General features: G+C 44.9%; 3 non-coding genes across 3 annotated transcripts; all 3 read left to right on the forward strand.

Moving 5' to 3' along the window:
* The first annotated feature begins 650 nt into the window (after window positions 1-650).
* Window positions 651-723, forward strand: Trnar-ucg (transfer RNA arginine (anticodon UCG)). The gene has a single exon. It is a non-coding gene; the product is annotated as a tRNA-Arg (tRNA).
* Window positions 724-1175: 452 nt separating this feature from the next.
* Window positions 1176-1248, forward strand: Trnak-cuu (transfer RNA lysine (anticodon CUU)). Its single transcript has one exon. It is a non-coding gene; the product is annotated as a tRNA-Lys (tRNA).
* A 5532-nt stretch (window positions 1249-6780) lies between these two features.
* On the forward strand, window positions 6781-6853 carry Trnak-cuu (transfer RNA lysine (anticodon CUU)). Its single transcript has one exon. It is a non-coding gene; the product is annotated as a tRNA-Lys (tRNA).
* The last annotated feature ends 853 nt before the right edge of the window (window positions 6854-7706 follow it).

A 7706-nucleotide genomic window follows, 5' to 3' on the forward strand; every position in this document is an offset into this window, starting at 1 on the left:
AGTATCTGTGATGACGAACAATTAGCGACAGGCGTTTTATTAAGAATTACTCTCAGACGTGATTAAGGCGAATACAAAAAAAAAAAAAAGAAAAAAGTGGTAGAGCACTGGTCTAGTAAACCAGGGTCGTGAGTTCCATCCTCACAGGAGGAAGACGAATTTTGGAAATCAGTTGCGCGACGTGGCCGTATAGCAAACAGTATCTGTGATGACGAACAGTTAGCGAAACGCGTTTTATTAAGATGTGATTAAGGCGAATGGCGCAGATAAAGCATTTGCCAAAGCGGTACAGCATAAGGTGGGACGAGGCAGTCTGAATTACATTTTATAGATGCATTTCTCACATATCTCAGAGCTTCTCGCGGTCGTCGTCGTCGTCGTCGTCATCGTCGTCGCCGCCGCCGCTTCTGCAGAAGTAGCAAATGGCCATCGTAGCAAATGCGGCGAGGGACGCCCTGCCTTCGATTCCGAATGCACAAAGTTTGTGTTCTTGTTTCCCAGTCTATAGTTGGTCGGTCTCGTAAGAGGTTAAATGTAACTAATGGGTGGGAAAGAGCAAGGGGTAGCAGCTGTGTAGAACGAAAACACAAATTCTCAGGGGTGTGAGCGTTTCGAGATGAGTCGTATACAAGTTATACTTGGTCGTCAGGGACCGTGTGGCCTAATGGATAAGGCGTCGGACTTCGGATCTGAAGATTACAGGTTCGAATGCTGTCACGGTCGTGTTTTTCCAGTTCTGAAAAAGATACATACCGTTTTAATGTAGCAATTCAGCAGTACGAAACCGTCTGAATGTTGCTGTTGACCATTTTCTGCTTGGAGATGCTCTTGAGCTTGAAACACACACAACAAGTCCGGTGTTAACTAGCGAAATGGTCGGCAGAGTGCCGTCACTGCGAGTTTTGGCTGGCACTTGCACATCTAAAACAACGTCGGAAAGTAACTCGTTCGGCTTTTGAGTCACATCAAGTATGAGTGTTAATTTTGACGCCACTAGCTCTGCATGTTGTCATGCAATTCCTTTACCTCTCAGAAATGATTATGAAATAAAAGTGAAGTACGTGACGAGTGTGACGTTAGGAAGACATTAGGCAGCATGGAGAGATTCTGTATGGGACCACCCAACCCAAACGAGTACTGTGTGACGTGCTACCCGCTAGGTATTCACCGAGGCAGCCCGGGTAGCTCAGTCGGTACAGCATGAGACTCTTAATTTCAGGGTCGTGGGTTGGAGCCCCACGCTGGGCGGAACGGAATTTTGTTCCGCTGCAGATGTAAATTACCGTTTTTCTGATTAACGTGATGTAATGGAAATAGCAACTTTAAACTTTGCCTACGTCTCTGTCAGTCGCCAGGACATCTTTCGATTGTCAGTAGCACCGTTTTCGTTAAATTAGCGAGATCCGACATGTGCGAGAAAATTGTTGCATCTTGTGGTGGTATCCTAACGTTTAAACATAGCGATGGAAATGTGGGAGAAGTTGTTGTTTCGCATGCCGGCCTAGGAATACTGACTGTTCGAATTTTTGAACTTCCATGTAAAATAACCAGTGAACAGATAAACGCAGTGCTTTGTCTTTACGGTAAAATCATAAGCAATATTGCGGAACGCTGGTCTAGTGCACATAAATTCCCAGTTCTTAACGGGGTGCGGCAATTAAGAATCGAGCTGCAGAAGCACATCCCGTCTTATGTTCACGTTTGCGGGTATCGTGCGATAGTAATGTACGATGACCAGCCTCGAACATGTGCAGCATGCAACTCGACAGGTCACGTGCAAGCCGAATGCATGCAGAGGCGAGTGGCGCAGCAGCCTATCGGCGGGGCTGCCACGCCCCCCTCAATGACAACACTGTCTGTAACGTATGTGGCCGTGGCGCGTGGGCTTTCGGCTACACCCACGGTCCCACAAGTTAGTGAAACCACTTAACTGCCTGCGACTGTGAGACGAATAGAGACTGCTGAAACGCCTGATCATAGTCAACCTAAACCAGCAGAAATATCGACGTCTATCGTAGTCACCGAAGAACGGGCATCTGCGTTGCAAACGGCTGCGTCTCCACCGGCCGATGCTACTCCACGGGGGGAATCTCAAGCAGGTGATGATAAAAGCCCACAAAAGTGTGCATCTCCCAGAAAAACTAAAAAACGGAGAGTTGCCCGCCAGGATGCCGAACTGATTGCACCGGTTCTGCGCGAAAAGGCTAAACAGATCGGTGAACAAATCAGTGCAAAAGCATCTGATAGCACAAACCATGATCATCCCTCAGCTAGTTTACCATCAGTCCTTGACAATGTCTCAGATGCTCTACCTCTGAACCCCGAACAGTCAGCTACACTTCGAGCCGACCGTGATAACCACATGATCGACCTCTATCCTGTTGAAGCGTCAATAACCACCTCGACAGGCCCACAGCCAACTAGTTGGGCAGACGATACAGAATCCAATGTCGAAGTAGACAGTATGGATACTTCAGAAACGGTGACAGCCATAACTTCGGTCCCCAAGGACGACGATGTTAATGAGAAAGGTAACGCCTCGACAGAAACTACTGTGCAAAAAGAACTCGCGACTGATCCATTTTCAAACGGAGAATATTTTTAACTCTGCCTTTACAGTGACTGTCCATAGATGTTTTTAAATTGCTTGCACAGTGCATTTTCGACGTGGTTTGCTTTTCCAGCGCTATTTATGATTGATATTGGACGGATTTTAGGCATTGCTTTTGTTTAGTCACCCACAATTCAGCCACAGGCCTATCGACTTGCTACTCTAAATATTAATAAGATACGTAGCGCTTGTAAATTACAACATTTAAAGGACTTTTTATATGCAGCTGATGTAGACATTTTATTTGTCCAAGAAGTAACAGAGGTCGGACTTGATTGCATACCAGGTTATAATGTGATTACTAATCCTGGAGCCGGTTGTGAACTAGGTACAGCTTTTATTGCCAAGGAAGGTATTATTATCACTGACGTCACAGAATTGCCGAACAGTAGGGGCATTGCGGGCACTTTTTATAACAACAGACTAATTAATGTATATGCCCCATCCGGTTCCAGTAATAGACGTCAAAGAGCAGATTTTTTTAAAGGAGAAATAGTTCCAATCTTTGGCGTCCGCCACGACAATGTTGTCTTCGGAGGTGACTTTAACTGTGTCATCAGTGCAAAGGACCAGACTCCCAATCTTAACAGATCACTTGAACTGGAACGAATTGTACGAGACTTAGGCTTAATTGACTCTTGGGAGCTCAAGCATGGGGCTGCACCTGGGTTTACCCATATTACGACCCATTCGGCAAGCCGTCTCGATCGAATTTATGTCACACCTAATTTGAGGAATAACATTCTGCAGTCAGAAGTATGGCCAGTGGCGTTCTCAGATCATGCTGCATACATCTGTACTATCACTCTAGACCGACAACGAACGTATCGATACAGGGGCCTGTGAAAATTAAATATTTCACATCTTCAAGACTCGGCGTGTCAAGAAGCCTTCCTCCAAACCTGGCGAGAATGTGAACAGAGATTTGCCTCTTACAATACAGCCATTGATTGGTGGCTCAGGTGCGCCAAACCTAAAATTAGGTGGTGTTTCATGAACTACGCACGGGAAAAGAGCTTTTGGCTTCACAGGACGATCCATTTCTATTTTCATTGTCTGCGGGAACTGTATGCGCTCGGCACTTCGGCCGTCGAGCAATGTAAACGAATTAAGAAAATCCAGGCCAAAATCCTAACCCTAAGGAGGACGCAGCTAGAAGGCTACAAAGTCAGGTCGCGGGTCCAGACTACTGCACACCAAGAACTCACCTCAGTCTACCATATGATCCAAGAAAGTAGGAAAGGATCCCGTAAAATTCTGACGGAGTTAACTGCTGAGGATGGCGCAACGCTGACTACGCACAATGAGATTAAGGCGGCGGTGCTTAACTACTTCACCACCTTGATGTCAAAAATAGAAGTTAACGTGCAAGTGCGGGACGATCTTTTGAATAATTTGCACAACAGAGTCAGTCTCGCGAACGCGGAACAGCTATTAGCCGTGGCAACCGAAGACGACGTGGGATATGTCATCTGGGAAAGTGCTAAGAATAAATCCCCCGGACCTGACGGAATTCCCGCCGAATTCTATCAAAAATTCTGGAACACCATAAAGGCGAAGATCACTTGCATGTGTAACGAACTTCTAGACCACAACAACGTGATCCCCACCAGCTTCTGTGAAGGCGCAATCGTTCTAATTAAAAAAACTCAGGCGGTGCCAACGTAAAAAATCTAAGACCGATAACGCTGCTCAACAGCGACTATAAAATCTTTGCGAGACTATTGGCCCAAAGGCTTAAATCCACGATGACCAGCATCATTGGCCCTTACCAGACCAGCGTGGGCAAGGATCGGAAAATTCAACAGACTCTATGCGACTACCGTGATTTAATCTCCATTGCGGAAGTCTGTAAACTGAAATGTGCCATCATATCCTTAGATTTCGACAAAGCCTTTGACAGGGTAAACCACCAGTATCTCTTTCGTACCATGTCTGCGATGGGTTTTCCACCTGGGTTCGTTGCCATTATACAACAGATGGTAGCGACTAATTCATCCAGAATCATCATCAATGGCCAGCCTACCCGAGCAATAGAGATAGTCAGTTCCGTCAGGCAGGGCTGCCCAATGTCCATGGCGCTTTTTGCGATTGCCATTGAGCCTTTGTTAGCTACCCTGACGAAAAGTTTACAGGGCATCGTCATACATGGATCCCGAGTTGTGTGCAAGGCGTATGCAGACGATGTCGGTTTCCTTATCATAAATAGAACTGAAGTGGAAACCGCACTACAGACAGTCAGGCAATATGAGCAAGCGTCCGGTGCACAACTAAACTGGACAAAGTCTGGAATATTCAATATTGGCCGCGGCCTAGGATCGCGCCCTCACAGGCAACTACGTCAGCTGAAGATCTTCAAGTGTCTTGGAATTGATTTTCAGCGTAATATCCGGCACACAATTGCAACCAACTATAGAAAGCTTTTACAGACTATTCGTGCCGGCATACGGTAACACAGTGTACGAAAACTAAATGAAATTCAGAAAGTCACGGTCGCAAATGTATATCTCACCTCAAAACTCAATTATATCGCTCAAATTTTACCAATGTCTGCACACACTGCAAAACGAATTATGTCAGCATTAGGACAGTTTGTCAGCCATCGTCACATTTTTGAAGTTCAGTTTGACACCTTAACGCTGGCCACAAAAAATGGTGGCTTAAAGCTTGTCGATGTTGGAAAGAAGGCGCAAGCTTTATACATATCAAAAACTTTCCACCAATGGAAACACTCAGCAGATAGTCTCGCTGCTCACCTGCTTACTGAGATAGCTCCGGCAAACCTCAGTCCACCCATCACGGTGCAACATATTCCAAACGGACTTTATCATTTAAAACGGTTTTTATTGGAGTACAGTTATGCACAGACAAGGATCCCCGTACAAGCAATGACGGCAGTGAAACGCGTGTACCAGGAACTCATGAAAGATAAGAAGCCAAATAACGTCGAAGACAAATACAATTTTTACGACTGGAAGGTAATCTGGTTGAACATCCATTGTCCACACTAGCCGTCAGCAATGCAAGCCACTTGGTATTTCGCAGTTAACAGAAAATTGGCCAATAACTCCAAACTACATAACATACACCTCGCAGAATCACCTTTATGCATCACGTGTAATTTAATAGATACTGATGAACACAGATTTGTGTGCGACAAAGTAAAAGATATATGGGCATATATCACGAACAAGTTGGCGCTCATCAGCAGAACATCTCCCAGATATATAACGCCTGCTGCCTTTCTAACGCCGGATGATACTCCGTACCCACGGACGAGAAGGAACGCACTAAACTGGTTAAAATCCGCTACAGTACACTACTTATTTACAAAAGAAGAAAAGAGTAAAGAAGACTTCTGGGTCTATCTTACAACTCAGCACCATCTGCTAATGAAAACACAAAACTACAAGGATCACTTCGCCAACTACCTGCTCAAAACTGTGACGTAAAATAAAGAAACTAACAGGTCAACTGATTGAATTTCATGTTACTGAAAGTTCAGCAGATATTCACTGCAAAAAGGCGGACCATCTATAAGGCGAATAATATATCATGTTGACCGACTCCCAAGTTACAACCACACTGAAGGATTCGATTGGCAAGATTTTCAAGCTTCATTTCGTAAGCAGAAGAAAAATAATAATAATAATAAAAATGGATAAGGCGGCGGTCTTCGGATCCAAAGATTGCAGGTTCAAATCCTGTCACGGTCGTTTTTTTCCAGTTCTGAAAAAGAAACATACCGTTTTAGTGTAGCAATTGTGCTGTACAAAAACCGTCTGAATGTTTCTGTTGACCATTTCCTGCTTGGAGATGCTCTTGAGCTTGAAACACACACAACAAGACCGGTGTTAACTAACGAAATGGTCGGCAGAGTTCCGTCGCCGCGAGTTTTGACTGGCACTTGCACATCTAAGACAACGTCGGAAAGTAACTCGTTCGGCTTATGAGCCACATCAAGTATGTGTGTTAATTTTGACGCCACTAACTCTGCAGGTTTTCATTCAATTCCTTTACCTCTCAGAAATGATTATGAAATAAAAGTGAAGTACGTGACGAGTGTGACGTTAAGAAAACATTAGGCAACATGGAGAGATTCTGCATGGGACCACCCAACCCATACGAGTACTGTGTGACGTGCTGCCCGGCACATATTTACCGAGGCAGCCCGGCTAGCTCAGTCGCTAGAGCATGAGACTCTTAATTTCAGGATCGTGGGTTCGAGCCCCACACTGGGCGAACCGGAATTTTGTTCCGCTACAGATGATAATAACCGTTTTTCTGATGAACGTTATGTAATGGAAATAGCAACTTTAAACTTTGCCTAGGTCTCCGTCAGTCGCAAGGAAACTGTATTTGAAGGTGAAGGCGATTTTGTAGACATGTGAGAAAGACATTTTCTGAAATGCAAGTGGTGTTGGTTAGAGAGTACATCGGTTACGTGTCAGATGTGTAGCCAAGCAGTAATGGTTCGCCAAAGCTGCAAATATAAGTCGGTGATATGAAGTGTTGTCAGCTGAAGACTGATGATCGAGACGACCGTAAGGACGAAGTACTCAAAAGAACCGCTAGGCCGTGCCTCTTTAGCTCAGTGGAAGTCGCGCCTGTGACACCGTGCTGATCGGACGTGTAAAGTGCTCCACTCCGCCACGTGTTTACAAGTCGTGATAACAACTTAAGTTTTCTCTTTATCGTGAAGTGTTTTTATTTAGTGTATATTGTTCTTGAGTTTGATTTTCATTCTTGTGTTCTTCTAGCGGTTCCTTTGCTAGTTATCGTTTTGCAATGTCCAGGTTATTTCCGAGAAAGTGTACACTCTGATTTGAATTTGACAAGTCTACCCGTTCTGTGCAGCCTAGTGCCTTGGAAATACCAGATTGGGTTGTGGATGTCATTGGAATTACCTCTGATCAAGTGCACACGGCGTATTATGATACCGAGGAATATTGCTTATTTGTAAAATTGCTGAATCCTGTATTACTGGAAGAGATTCTGACGAAACACGGAGGGAGAGCTGTTTTTCGACACCCGGACGAGTCTGTAAGTACTGTGTTCATTTCCAATGCCGATGTGGAGTATACCAATGTGCGTA

Source organism: Schistocerca gregaria, chromosome X, assembly GCF_023897955.1.
Source record: "Schistocerca gregaria isolate iqSchGreg1 chromosome X, iqSchGreg1.2, whole genome shotgun sequence".
NCBI lineage: Eukaryota > Metazoa > Arthropoda > Insecta > Orthoptera > Acrididae > Schistocerca > Schistocerca gregaria.